Consider the following 12245-nt stretch of genomic DNA (forward strand, 5'->3'; position numbering starts at 1 on the left):
GTTGTAGCGGCCAGGGCTGCACGGGTGGGTTGTAGCGGCCAGGGCTGCACGGGTGGGTTGTAGCGGCCAGGGCTGCACGGGTGGGTTGTAGCGGCTAGGTGAAAGCACAGGAGGTACTAGACACGGGAGGATGGGTCATCATGTGGACAGGAAGGTGAAACAGAAGTAAACACACAAAGAAAACTAGATTAGTGTCCATGTCTCAGCTCATTTTTGAAAAGGTGCAATTGTTGTAGTTGTCCGGGTCCCTGGTGTATCTGCCTGAGCCCATCTGGGGACAGGTCTTGAGGACAGCTGGGCAAGTGAGGCCCAAGGGAGGCCATGAGGTCGGCTGTATGACGTGCAGGTCTATAGTGAGAGACACTGCGTTTTGGGGATATTTGGTGTAAACAGACATCTCACATCCACCTGGGGGGAGGCTGAGTTCTGAGCCGAGCCTGAGCAGAACAGAGATGGTCCTTCAGGACACAGCAGCTAGAGACAGAACCACTGTGTGCAAAGGAGCCCAGGAATCAGCTGGCGTCACAGAGGCGTCTGGCCTGCCATAGCGTGGTACTGCTAGTGAGCAGGACTAGTTTTCCAAGGCAAGAGGAAGACCAGCTCACTCCTCGGATTTGTCAATTTAGTGAAACTTAAAAAAATTTATTAACATGCAAAAATTGTGTAGTGTGCTACTTCAACAAACCTCTGGTGTGCATGGACCAAGACAAGCGACGTATTACATCTGAATTAGGTTAGTTTGGTTTGGGTGCAAAGCTAAGCCATCTTCGCCATTTAGGCTTGCACACAGGCACACACAAGCATGTGTACACGCACACACATACACACACACACCCCTCACTGTCACAGACACCTTATTGTTCTCCCAGGGGCACCAGTCTGTTGTTCTCATTCCAAGTGATCAAGTTGGTACACTTACGAGCTGTCCCTGGTGTCTGTGGGTGGTGGGCTGTCACAAGTGCCCTCGTACCTTCTGCTGTCTGGGGTCTCCTTCCTGCAAGGGTGCTCCCTATCGGGGCTGCATCCTCATGGAGTGAAGGTCCCAAGTTGAGTCACACGGAGGCACACTGGGCCTCAGGAGAGAGGGCTCGAAACCTCCCATGGCTGTGTGGGCCTCCGTATCTTGGATCACATATGGCCTCTATTGCTAAACCTGGAGGACTGCAGTGGACATTGGCCCTGGATCTAACAAGTCCTATACAGACACTAAAATTATGGTGGTTCATCTTGATATTACTGCTAGTACGTCAATATCAACAGTGGAGATGGTTTGAAAGATAAATTGCATAGCAGAGTTCATTTAGTTTTCTGAATATTGAGATTGTAGTAATCAGAAAATGGAAAAAGATATCGAGAGATCTAGAATTACGGCAGAACCATAGCTCAACTGAACCAGAAAGATGGAAACATTTCCACTTTTGATAAGGAAACCCACTTCAATTTCAAAAAAAAAAAAAAAAAGTTCTCTTTGTAAGTGTCTTAGTTAGAGCCCACATTGCGGGCTGATAAAATGTTGCATCCCCTTCTCTTTATTTCTGCAATCTGCAGTTCCTTGAGGTTAGCGTGTCAGCCTCTCCTGCTGTCAGTGACTGGTGCAGTGTTGGAAGCGTACTGCTTCGGCGCGTTTTCTCCAGTTCTTGGGCAGTGGATGGTGAATGAGAGATGATGGCCTAAGAGATCACACCCCTGATGGAGGTTTGCGGGGGGCTGACTGGGTCCTATCTTCCTCTCCTTGCTGTGTGCTTCTGCCTTTTCATATGATGTCCATCAGAAAGGAGAAGAGGTGTTTGTCATTCCTGGTGGGACAGGAACCTTGACACAGTACAAGAGAAAGAAGGGGTAAAGGTCAGGCCGACTCAAACTGTGTTCCTGACTTGACACAGATGTGACATTTAGATGTGGTACATGTTATCGACAGTTCCATCTTTTCATACGCGTTCTGAAGGTTGCTTTAAAAAATTTCAAGCCTAATTGTGCAGAGCAGAAGATCAATATGTGATAAAGTGGGCAGCGTTCACTGTCATGGGCAATGCTTTACCCAGATTAGTCATTGAATGCTGACAACAGTGACCATGTTTTAAGAAACAGAGAAGTCAGAAAATGTCCCCCAAATCTCATAGCTGGAGGGGAGAAACCAGGATGTAGCAAGAGCTGCCGTTTTCTGTCCTCACTGAAGGACTGCTAGGTGGCCTGTCTTGAATGCTCCAAAGCCACCATCATGCAAGGAAATAATTGCATAAGCAATAAAATTACCATAGACAGAATTCTAGTGAAGTACACGACCATCCACATCTCTCTTATAGGCCTCTGCTGCGGGCATGGGGCAAGTGTTCCATCCTGGGGCTTGTGGGTTCTAGTGTGCTCTTGTGCCGGCCACTACCATGGGCAGTGTCATGGCCTCTCCAAGCCTGCTGCCTGTCTCCACGGCTTACATAAGCAAGATCCACAGCCAGTGAGCCTGACGCCTAGTCACACAGCCAGTATGTGTCAGAATCGTCACCACTTTGGCACAGGCACCCACAGGAAGGTGAGCTGCAGAAATGTACACGGTGCCCCTCCGCAGCTCAGCTCTAGGGAACTTATGCCTCAGGCTGCTCCCTAGAGGCACGCAGTGGGCTGTCGCCTAGGAGTGTGGGGAGGTTTTCTGAGAAATGCACCCCAAGGGCAGTAACATAGAGTGAAATGGGAATGTAGGTAGAGATAAGGTGAGCCTACAGGTGGAGCCTCACGAAGCTCCTGCCAGCAGAGGTGGGGGGCAGTGAGCCTGCAGGCGGCGCCATGGAGCAGGGTTTCCTTCACTATCAGTTTATCAGTCACTGGGTTCCTGTGTCTCAGCTGATAAGGAAAATGGGAGGATTTTAAAGGTAGGGCGACTATTGTATTTTGCATAAAGCTACTGAATAGGCTTTTAGGCTTGATGAACACTGTTGGTAGGAAACTGAAGAAGAAAGAACTCAAGTTTGACTGGCTGATGGTAAGCCTCCGGGTGTTTTTAAATGTGTATTTTATTTATTTTTTAATGTATATCTTCAAGGGGCCAGAATGTTAAAATACAAATTTAGATTCCAATAGTTATTATTATCTCCTTTGATTGTGAGAAAAATAGTTATTGATGGGGAAATGGAGTCATTGATGAGGTCCTTTAGTGAGGCTGGTGTGGTACTGAACTTCGGTCTAACTCGTGCAGGGAAAGATCTGACTGCGGGCCAAGACAGTGGGCATCTACATTCTACACTTAGAATGTTCATATTCCAGGTTGCTTCCTTTCTGAAATCCATAACATCTGGAGGTGGGACAGGAAGAAGGACTCATGCATGACTCAAGAGTCTCATGGCCCAAAGGGGTCAGGGAGGGGTCTGTGGGCTGGGGATACAGGCTCAGAACACCAGAAGAAGCGTGGGAAGCATGAGTGCGAGGTCATCCTTGGAGTGGGTGGTGCGCTGGAGTTGGACAGGGCTTTCACTGACTGCTTTCGTCCTTGTCACGGTGCCGACTTTGGGTCTGGCTCGCAGCCCCGTTCTTTTCTCCGTAAAGCTGCTCAGCAGCGTGGGCAGCCGAGGCTCTCAACACCTCCCGAGTTTCCCTTCCCAGCTGTGAGAGGACTCGGGGGCATTTTCTGGCCTCTCCACATCTCTGGCGCCACACACACCGTGGTCGCTGATCAATAGCCAGTCTACGTGGGGTGTCATCATCCACGGTGACAAATACTAATGTTGTCCACTTGGTCACATAGGTACTTTATTCTGCTGAGCATAACTATACATTTAAATCAAAAAGAAATCTCCAAAATTATTTGAGACAGAACTGTAGACATGGACCATATGTAAATAGCACATCTGCGTCAAGCCTAGAAGAGTTTGAGTAGCTCCTGCCCTTCAGTCTGTCCACTTTTCTCTTGCACTGTGTCAGGATTCCTGTCCCACCAAGACAGAAAAAAACATCTCTTCCTACTTTGGGATACCACACAACAACGGCAGAAGTACACAGCCAGGAGAGGATGGTAGCATCCAGGTGTCTGCCGTACAGTCCCTATCAGAGGCAGGGTTTCACCTGAGGTCATCTATTGTTCATTATCCACTGCCAGAAAACTGGAGGAAACACATCCATGTGGTACCCTGCGACGCCCTGTACCCAGGCATCCTGAGGACGTAGGAGCCTGCTCATCTGTGGCCACAGCGGCTGGCCTTCCAGGTCTAAGGCCAAGAGCTGATGCCTCCTGCCCCCATCGCCAGCCCTTCTTATCCTTGTTCTCTCATTGTCTCATTGGTTCTGGCCGAGTGGTAGCCAGAACTGTGGGTGTAGGCAGACTCGTGTGTGTTCAGGCCTGGCTGCACTGCCTGTCTCAGGGCAGCGTGTCTAATTCCACGCTCTGGGGCTCTTTGCCTATCACACCAGCATACTGGTGCTAAGGCCATGCCGAGTGGCCTCTGAAGATTCTGTCATGGAAAGAGCCAGCAGCGCAGAAAGCCCTGAAGAATGCAGTGCGGATCACCGCTCGCTTCCGCTTTCCTGCTGCCCCACAGACAGGCTGCTGCGGCTCTGATCTGAGTGCTGCAGGACCCCGGCAGAAGCTGGGTTCTCTGCGCCTGAGTAGGCAGCGGGAGAGGAGTTGGTCCTGACGCGGGTCCCACCTGGATGCCTCTGTGCGCAGGCGTGGTGCCAAAGCTCCAATGAATGTAGGGCCTCTGGGTTCCAGGTGCTTGCTTTCCTGCAAGAGAACCCTTGTCTGTCCTTGGAGCTGCTCGTCCTACAGCCATGTGGATGAGCATTGCCCTGCCTTCCCCTCCCTATTTTGGATTTCTTGGAATACAAAAGCAGATGAGCGGGTGCGGGGGAGCTCCAGAGTTCTGGGCGACTTTGAGGCAGGCCAATATCCTGGGGGACAAACAGGGACACAAGGCAGGACTTGCCAGGCAGAGGCGATGCTGAGATTGTGGGTGTATGACCGGGTGACTGTGGGTACCTGGAGTACAACAGCCTGGTGCTAAGGGAGGGATGGTCCTGCTGGCTTGGAGGAACCCTGAAAAGGAGAGGGTTGCCTTGCGGCTGGGCTAAGGACAGGGACGAGATCAGACGAGAAGGGACAAACAAGGTCCTGATGGGGACCTGGTAGACGGGGAACATCCACTGTCCCTGGGACCTTGGTCCTCACCATGCTTGTCATAGCAGAGCAGCAGCCATGCCAGTCACCTTTGAGCTCTGTCACTGTCCCACCCTGAGCCAAGTGTTTTCTACGTGGCTCGCCCCCCCTGCTGTTCTTCGGGTAAGTCTGGGAATGAGGGAGGACAACCCCCTCCAGAGCCTGGGGACAAATGGCCCACCATGGTTCCCTGGGCTCTGACATGGCGCTACGGACACACTGTTCACTTCCGAACCTCTCCATCTTTGCTTCTTAGAGAAGCCTATGCTCGGTCAGTCCTGGGCCGCAATATTCACAGCTGTTTTGTCTCTACCTCACTTGTATTTGAGGGGTGGGCTCTTTTCTTTTGAATTGCCTTATCCCCCACCCAGGCTCTGTGGGGTCATTCTAGACGTTGACACCAAATCTTAAAAGAAGCCACAGAGATTGTACATTAGAAAAATTCCACAGTGAACTTGCCCCCACATAGTGTGAATAGTTGTTTCAAAATGGGCCCAATTAAGAGTTTGAAAACAAAGCCATTCTCAAGTCACATGACCATAGAAATAACATTAGAGTAGGTTTGGCTTTTGCTTGCGTCAAGGAAACACTTTCACCAAAGGAAACGTCCAAGGCGCATGTGCACTTCCAGTTGGCCGCTTTCCCAGATCCCATGCTGTCGAGCTGACGGGTGGTTTGTTCCTCGAGCTTGTGCACTGAACCTCTGGAAATCCCTGGCCGACTCCCCTCCTCTGTTCTAATCCCTGACTGATTCCCCTCCTCTGTTCTAATCCCTGGCTGACTCTCCCTCCTTTGTACTAATCCCTGGCTGACTCCCCCTCCTCCGTTCTAATCCCTGGCTGAATCCCCTCCTCTGTTCTAATCCCTGGCTGATTCCCCTCCTCTGTTCTAATTCCATCTTTGTGGTGAAGCCAGAGATTTCACGCCAGTTAGCATATATTTGGAGATGAAATCAATCTTCATTCTTAGCAAACAGCAGTCTGTTCATTCTTCACTCCAAATGTTTGCAGAGGGCTTAATGCATATATGTGGACAAGCCAGAAAGTACACAGGATGCTCTGTCAAGTGTTGAGTATGTGAAGAGGTCACAGAGGCCACGGGGACAGCGTGGCGAGGGGGTGAGGCCCACAATGCCTGGAGAGGGAAGCCAAGCGTCGGGTGGAAGTGAGTGTGGTCTCTTCATGCTGAACAGAGGATGATTCATGTCCCAGGACGGGCAGTGTGAACACAAGGATTATTTCTGGAATTTTCCATGTAGGATTTTGGGACTGCGACTGAGCACAGGGAACTGAAACTTCAGTGGGAAGAGCTGCTAGGGGGAGCAGTGTTCCCAAAGGGGGCCTAGGGCCTGTGAGGTGACTTGCAGAACAAAGGGACAAGAAGAAAAAGAGGCTAAGATCACACAGCTGAAACTAAGGCAACGCAGCCAGAAACCTCAGCAATCCTGCCTTCTTGGGGGCAGGAGGGTCAGCACAGGAACGCTTCAGAGAGCTGTGAGGACTGGCGCTTGAGGTGATTTGTTTGGCTCTATGTTTCTTAAACATTTATTTCTGTCTGTCTGTCCATCTGTCTTCTACATCTACCGTTTATCATCATCCTTTATCATCTCCCTGTTATTTAGCTCTATATTTTTAGAATTTTCTCTCTCTCCCCTCTAGCTTTCTCCCTGTTTTGTAGACAGCCTCTCAGCTGTGTCACTCGGGCTGCCCTTAGACTCCAGAGTTCAAGAGGGCCCCTGCCTTGGCCTCCCAGCTGCTGAGGCCACAGGCTCCAACCTCAGTTTCTCACCTTTGCTTTTTGACAAAGGGGCCCATCACAATCCCTTGAAGGTACTCTTCCCTGGAATGCACCGTGGACGCGGCCGGCCATGCTGCATAATCACGAACGTCGCTCCCTCCCCTTCGCTCGTGGCGGGCACAACCTGCCTCAAGCAGCTGTGACCGAGCTCTGTGGGCACATAGGCTGCAACAGAGCAATCTGAACGAGCCGCTGTTGTCTCAGAAAGCAGTTGTTATGAAGCGCAGTCAGCAAATAAAAGGGGGCGGGGTCAAAAGGAAGGGAAGCAGCTGCGACAGGGACCCGAACTCGCCCAGCAGTGGCCTCCGTATTCAAATGCATCTGACAAAGGAATAAAACAGCGGACAAAGGTGCGGTTTGCTGGTGTGAGCTCTTTAATCATTAGCACTCGCAAGTGTGAGCTGGCACACCAGGCGCCACTGGCTGTTCACACGCAGTTCGCCAGACTGGAAGGCAGGACCCCTGCCCTTGCACACCTGCTGCTTTTTTCTGGTGTCTTTCCGTTCTCTCATTTTTCTTTTATAACTTTTCTTGCGGCTGGTGCCGGAGCTCAGTGGTAGAGCAAGGCTGAGCCTGTGGGGACCCTGGCTTTAACCTCCAGCTTCAGAAGAGCAGACATAGAAACAAAAACTAACGAACCAAAAGCCCCTTCACTGTTCCTGTTATTTTTCTCTTAATGAACTTTAAGAGGGCGGCTCCTCAAAACAAAAGAATCTTAGCAAACTTCAGTGGGTTGGATTTTTCCTGCACTCTTTTCTTTTTAAAAAATTATTTGTATGGGTCCTTGCCTGCAGTGTGTAATGCAGGCTTTCACCCTGGGGAGTCGCACCTGCGCACAACACACTCCACCCTTCTGTACCTCCCCCCACTGCCTCTACCTCTGGGTCCCTTTCTCTCGCAAAAGGTCCCTTGTGTCCTATCATTTACCTTTTATTTTGCTCTTTAATTTATTTATACCTTGCATCTCCCATGGAACAGAAATCACGTGGTGCCATCACAGCCTGCCAGGCTGACTTACTCTCCCTACCAGGAAGGCCTCGAAGTGTCCCTTTGGCCCCATCAGGAAAACACACAGACGCTGTGTCAAAACCCATCCTTCCTGCTCCGGCTGCTTCTGGGGGTTGTTGTGAGGAGATCTTGGGAGCTGGCCTGGCCCAGCAGCTAGGCTGCTTCCCGCAGGGACTCGCAGCCATCCTCAGGGAAGAAGCGTGCCTCGGGGCGCCGCACTGCGACGTTCCAGCGCTGTCTTGAGCCCTCTTCGCCTATCTCGCTACTTCCATCCTCTGACGTTCGCCTCTTGTCTATGGGCTGCATTTCTGCACAGTGCCCTTTCCGGTTTCTGTCTCTAGCCCCCCTGAACTTCAGAAAGGACCTCTTGTCCCCCGATGACTTGGGACTTGCTGCTGCGTCTACGCGGTGTGTGAGCAGAGCGCGTGGGGAGCAGACGGACCCTCATATGAAGCCCGCCCCACCCACAGCCTCCCTGGCTCAGCCAGCAGCAGCCCACCTGCCCGGGCGCCCGGGCCAAAACCTGCAGGGTCCCTCCCATTGCTCGGTCGCTCTGTCCCTCAGGAAAGCTCGGTAGCTGTAGCCTCAGAATCCACCCAAAGTCTAATCGTGTCTGGCCACCCACGCTTCCAAGCCCCACTCACGGAGGATCCCAGCCCCTCCTGACTTGCTTGCCGCCTGCATCTCCGCGTTCTGAAGGGAGTTTTCGGCATCCAGAATGTTCTAGCACCTCCACCAGGCGGGGTCCCCCGTGATCCACGCGCACACGAGCTTACCGCTGCGGGACTCAGGGTAGCTAAATCCTGGACGCGGCCTACGTACCCACGTGAATGGGTACACGAAGTGCGGACTGTGCACACGGTGGAGCACCCCGCTGCCATAAAGATGGACAAACTTGAGCCATCTGTAGAAAAACTTGAGCCCATAATGGTTAGTAAAATAAACCAGTCACACAAGGGTCATACTGCGTGGTTTCTCTTATATGAGAAACACAAAATATGAATAAATTAAAGCACAAAATACTAGATAGACGGACACAGGGAAGTGGGAAAGGGACCAGCAGGCAGGGAGGGGCAGGGCGGCAAAGAGGTCACGCTGTGCTACGTCCGTGCTCCGACTTCCCTCAAGGAATGCAATCGATTTGCACTGCAAACACGGACTCATAAAAAAGTTTGGGGGGAAAAAGAGCGCCCCTGTCGGTCCTCTAGGTCTCCGCGTCTGTCCATTCTCCGCAGGGTGAGAGTAGAGCGCCGACTGAGAGCAGATCGCCGTCCTCTCACCTGGCCGGGCCGCTGGGCCCCTCTCAGGGGCTCTTCCATCCGCGCCTGGACCGGCTGCCCGCGTTTCACCATCATCCGAGCATCCAGGCAGCACGGGGATCACAGCACCGCCCCGCCTGCCGCTCCGCCTGGGCTCCGCCCCCTTCCGGGTGCCTTTCTTTCTTTTTCTTTGCTGTACTGAGGATTGAATTCCGGACCATGTGCTTGCCATGCAAGCGCTTATGCTACTGAGAAGGGGGAAGATCCCCGGCCTCCCTTCTTTCTTTCATCCTTTTCCTCATCCCAGTTTTTCCTTCCCGTTAAACAGATTCTTTCCCTTTCACAGGATCTAGTATACCTTTCAGATGTTGTTTATTCTTCCAGGTTCTCACACTAGTGAGACAGTATTTTGTTTGCACACGTTGGTCTGATTTATTTCGCTTACCAATATAGTCTCAAGTTGCCTCCATTTACTTATGAAAGCCTTGGATTTATCTTTTCATAGTTGAGCAATACTCCACCATGTAAAATACCGCATTGTCTTTATCCATTCTTCAGTTGAGGGCATTTGGGTTGTTTCCAAGATGACAAGATCTCTCAGAGTTTCTCAGGTGCCCAGAGTGGGCGGGAGCTCCTAGGCTTCCTTCCTCAGCCTCCTCAGTCTGCCTACGGTGTGGACGTGAAGTCTGACGACAGGTAAAGTTCTGTACCCTTTTACAAATGCACAGTCTATGAAGTGATTGTCGTAATGCAGATGTGCATGCCATCATACCCAGTCTATAAGTAGTTTTTACTTATTTATGGTGCTTATTAGCTTTTCCTGTCAGGGTACAAATCCCACAAGGACTGGAACTTCAGGTGCCTTTGTTCTGTGTTCTGCTGTAGAGTCAGTATTTCCAGAGGAGACTGGCATCTGAGAGACTCTCCCGGAATCTGAGGTTCAGTGCTTTGCTTTTGAAAGGGAAGCTCCACAGAATCGGGGGGAGGGGGTGTCTGTACTGCCTGCAGGAACTCCGGGACCCTCACTTACCCATGAGCCTGCAGCCCCGAGCACACCTCCACCCACTGGGTGCTTCCTTACAATCCAGAACAAGGGTTGGACATGGTCCCTTGGAATGGCTGCTGCCCTCCCTCGGTCTCCTGCTGTCTTCCAGCTTCTGTATAAGTGCACATGAGCTCCCAGGGTGTGCAGACACGCACCACTAGGGTTAGTTTGCACCTGCAGATGGAGACTGGAGGAAGATGTTGAACTGTACACTCCAAGAGTTGTGCAAGGTGCTTGTTTCAGGAACCTTGCCCTGTGCTGGGTCAACTTCCTTTTGGCCAGCATCATTCCTTGCTGGATCTGCTGCTGAGGCTTCTAGTGTGAACTGCCCAGAGGAAGCCCTGAGAGGTGGATAACAATTCAGGCTCTTTCAAGCCGGACAAGCCCCAGAGGACACGTACATCCACTCTTTAGAGCCTCCAAGTGGGAGAATTATACAGTGTGAGTGAGCCCCTTTCACAGCGATGTTGGCCATACATGGCAAACAAATATCTCTGGTTTTCAACAGGCGAGGCGTGTCAGTGAGGGAGGTCACTGAGTCACTCTCGAGGAATCAAAGTGAAAGCATTACTCTGTGGGTGACCACAGTTACACTGACAGTGGTCTGAAGTCAAGCAACTGCAGGCTGAATGGCCTTGTCACTGATAGATGTGTTGTAGCTTCTCTAGATGAGCAACCCCCAGAAGATCTTCTGTCTGTCTATCTCTCTCTCTCTGTGTCTGTCTGTCTGTCTGTTGAGCTAGGTAGCTAGCTGTCATCTATCTAAAGGACTTGGCTTGTGATTTGGGAACCTGGCAAGTCTGAAATCCATAAGCACCTGACAGGCTGGAAATTTAGGTGAGAGTTGATTTTCCAGGCTTGAGCCTGACTCTGAAGGGCAGCAGGCTGGAAGTTGAGGCAGGATTTCTAGGTGGAAGCTTTGAGGCAGAATTTGTTCTTCCAGAAGTCTGTCTTTGCTTACCTGGTTTGACCTGACTGGAGAGACCAAACCTAACCACAGGCAGTGTCTTTCTGGTTGGCCAACGATATGTGACATCCTTGTTAAATATTGTAAGTGTCTTTGCTTCTAGTAGGAAGCCAGAAATAAGCCTGGCTGCTTGCTGTTTTTTTTTATTATAAGATAATAAAAAAATAAAAGTCAAATACAATAAAATGGTACAGAATTTCCGAACAAGGTGATAGGAAATTAACAATGGCTTTTACATTGCATATTATTAACTTCAAAGTAGTTGTTTAGCTTACCAGATACAGGCGTGCAAGGTTGATAAAACAATTAAGCACTAACTGTTCCTTTCAGTAAGCCCTTCCCCTACTGTAAGAAACTGAGTCAATGAAATATGAAAGGTACAATAGATATTATGAAAGGGAAAGAAATTGCCCAAAAGGAAAGAACAACTGGGATGAGAGAAAAGAGAAAAAGAAGTAAAAAAGGAAGGGAATGAATATGTACACCCCACACGGCTAAGACAGTGGTGCTACTTGCTCGTAATTTTAAGTGGAAATGGAGATAAATTTAGAGACAAACAATCTGAAAATTTTAAAGATGACTTGTGCTGTAATTTTTTATGAAAATTCAACAATTTCCTTTACATATCATTTATTATGAGAAAAACTTAATGATAAAATATCATCCAGGCCTGTGGTGGTGATTTCTTAGGATGCGACAGACCCCAGACGTGAATCTGGCCTTCAGTATCATGGCCTTCCTGCCGCATGTTGGGAGCAGTATGACTTTCTATTCTTTATTTTTACTTTTGGTTGAAAAATAGCTACCTTCGATTAAAAGCACTGATTGAAAATACTCAGTTCAATGAGATTTCACCGGAGCACCTGGCCGTAGTGTCACCATCCCAAACAGCACCGGGCATGTATCTTCTTCCAAGAAAGTCCCCCACTTCTTTCCAAACAAATTTTTAGATGCACTTTGGCTGTTAGCGTGACAGATTACACTCTGCCTACTGATGGGCCTCGTGTAGCTGCGATGTGGAGCAGCACT

General features: G+C 50.2%; 1 protein-coding gene across 5 annotated transcripts in view; it reads left to right on the forward strand.

Annotated features, from left to right (window-relative positions):
- Positions 1-12245, forward strand: part of Il1rl1 (interleukin 1 receptor like 1) — an 85306-nt gene that overhangs the window by 50217 nt on the left and 22844 nt on the right. Inside the window, exon 1 of one of the 5 annotated variants that reach the window (XM_023717533.1) lies at positions 2907-2974. The exons of the other annotated variants lie outside the window; for them this stretch is intronic. The gene's annotated coding sequence lies outside the window, so the exon portion shown is untranslated. Of the gene's footprint in view, positions 1-2906; positions 2975-12245 lie in introns of those variants that run through there. 5 annotated transcript variants of the gene reach the window in all.

The sequence above is a fragment of the Octodon degus genome, unplaced genomic scaffold (assembly GCF_000260255.1).
Source record: "Octodon degus isolate 3935 unplaced genomic scaffold, OctDeg1.0 scaffold00052, whole genome shotgun sequence".
NCBI lineage: Eukaryota > Metazoa > Chordata > Mammalia > Rodentia > Octodontidae > Octodon > Octodon degus.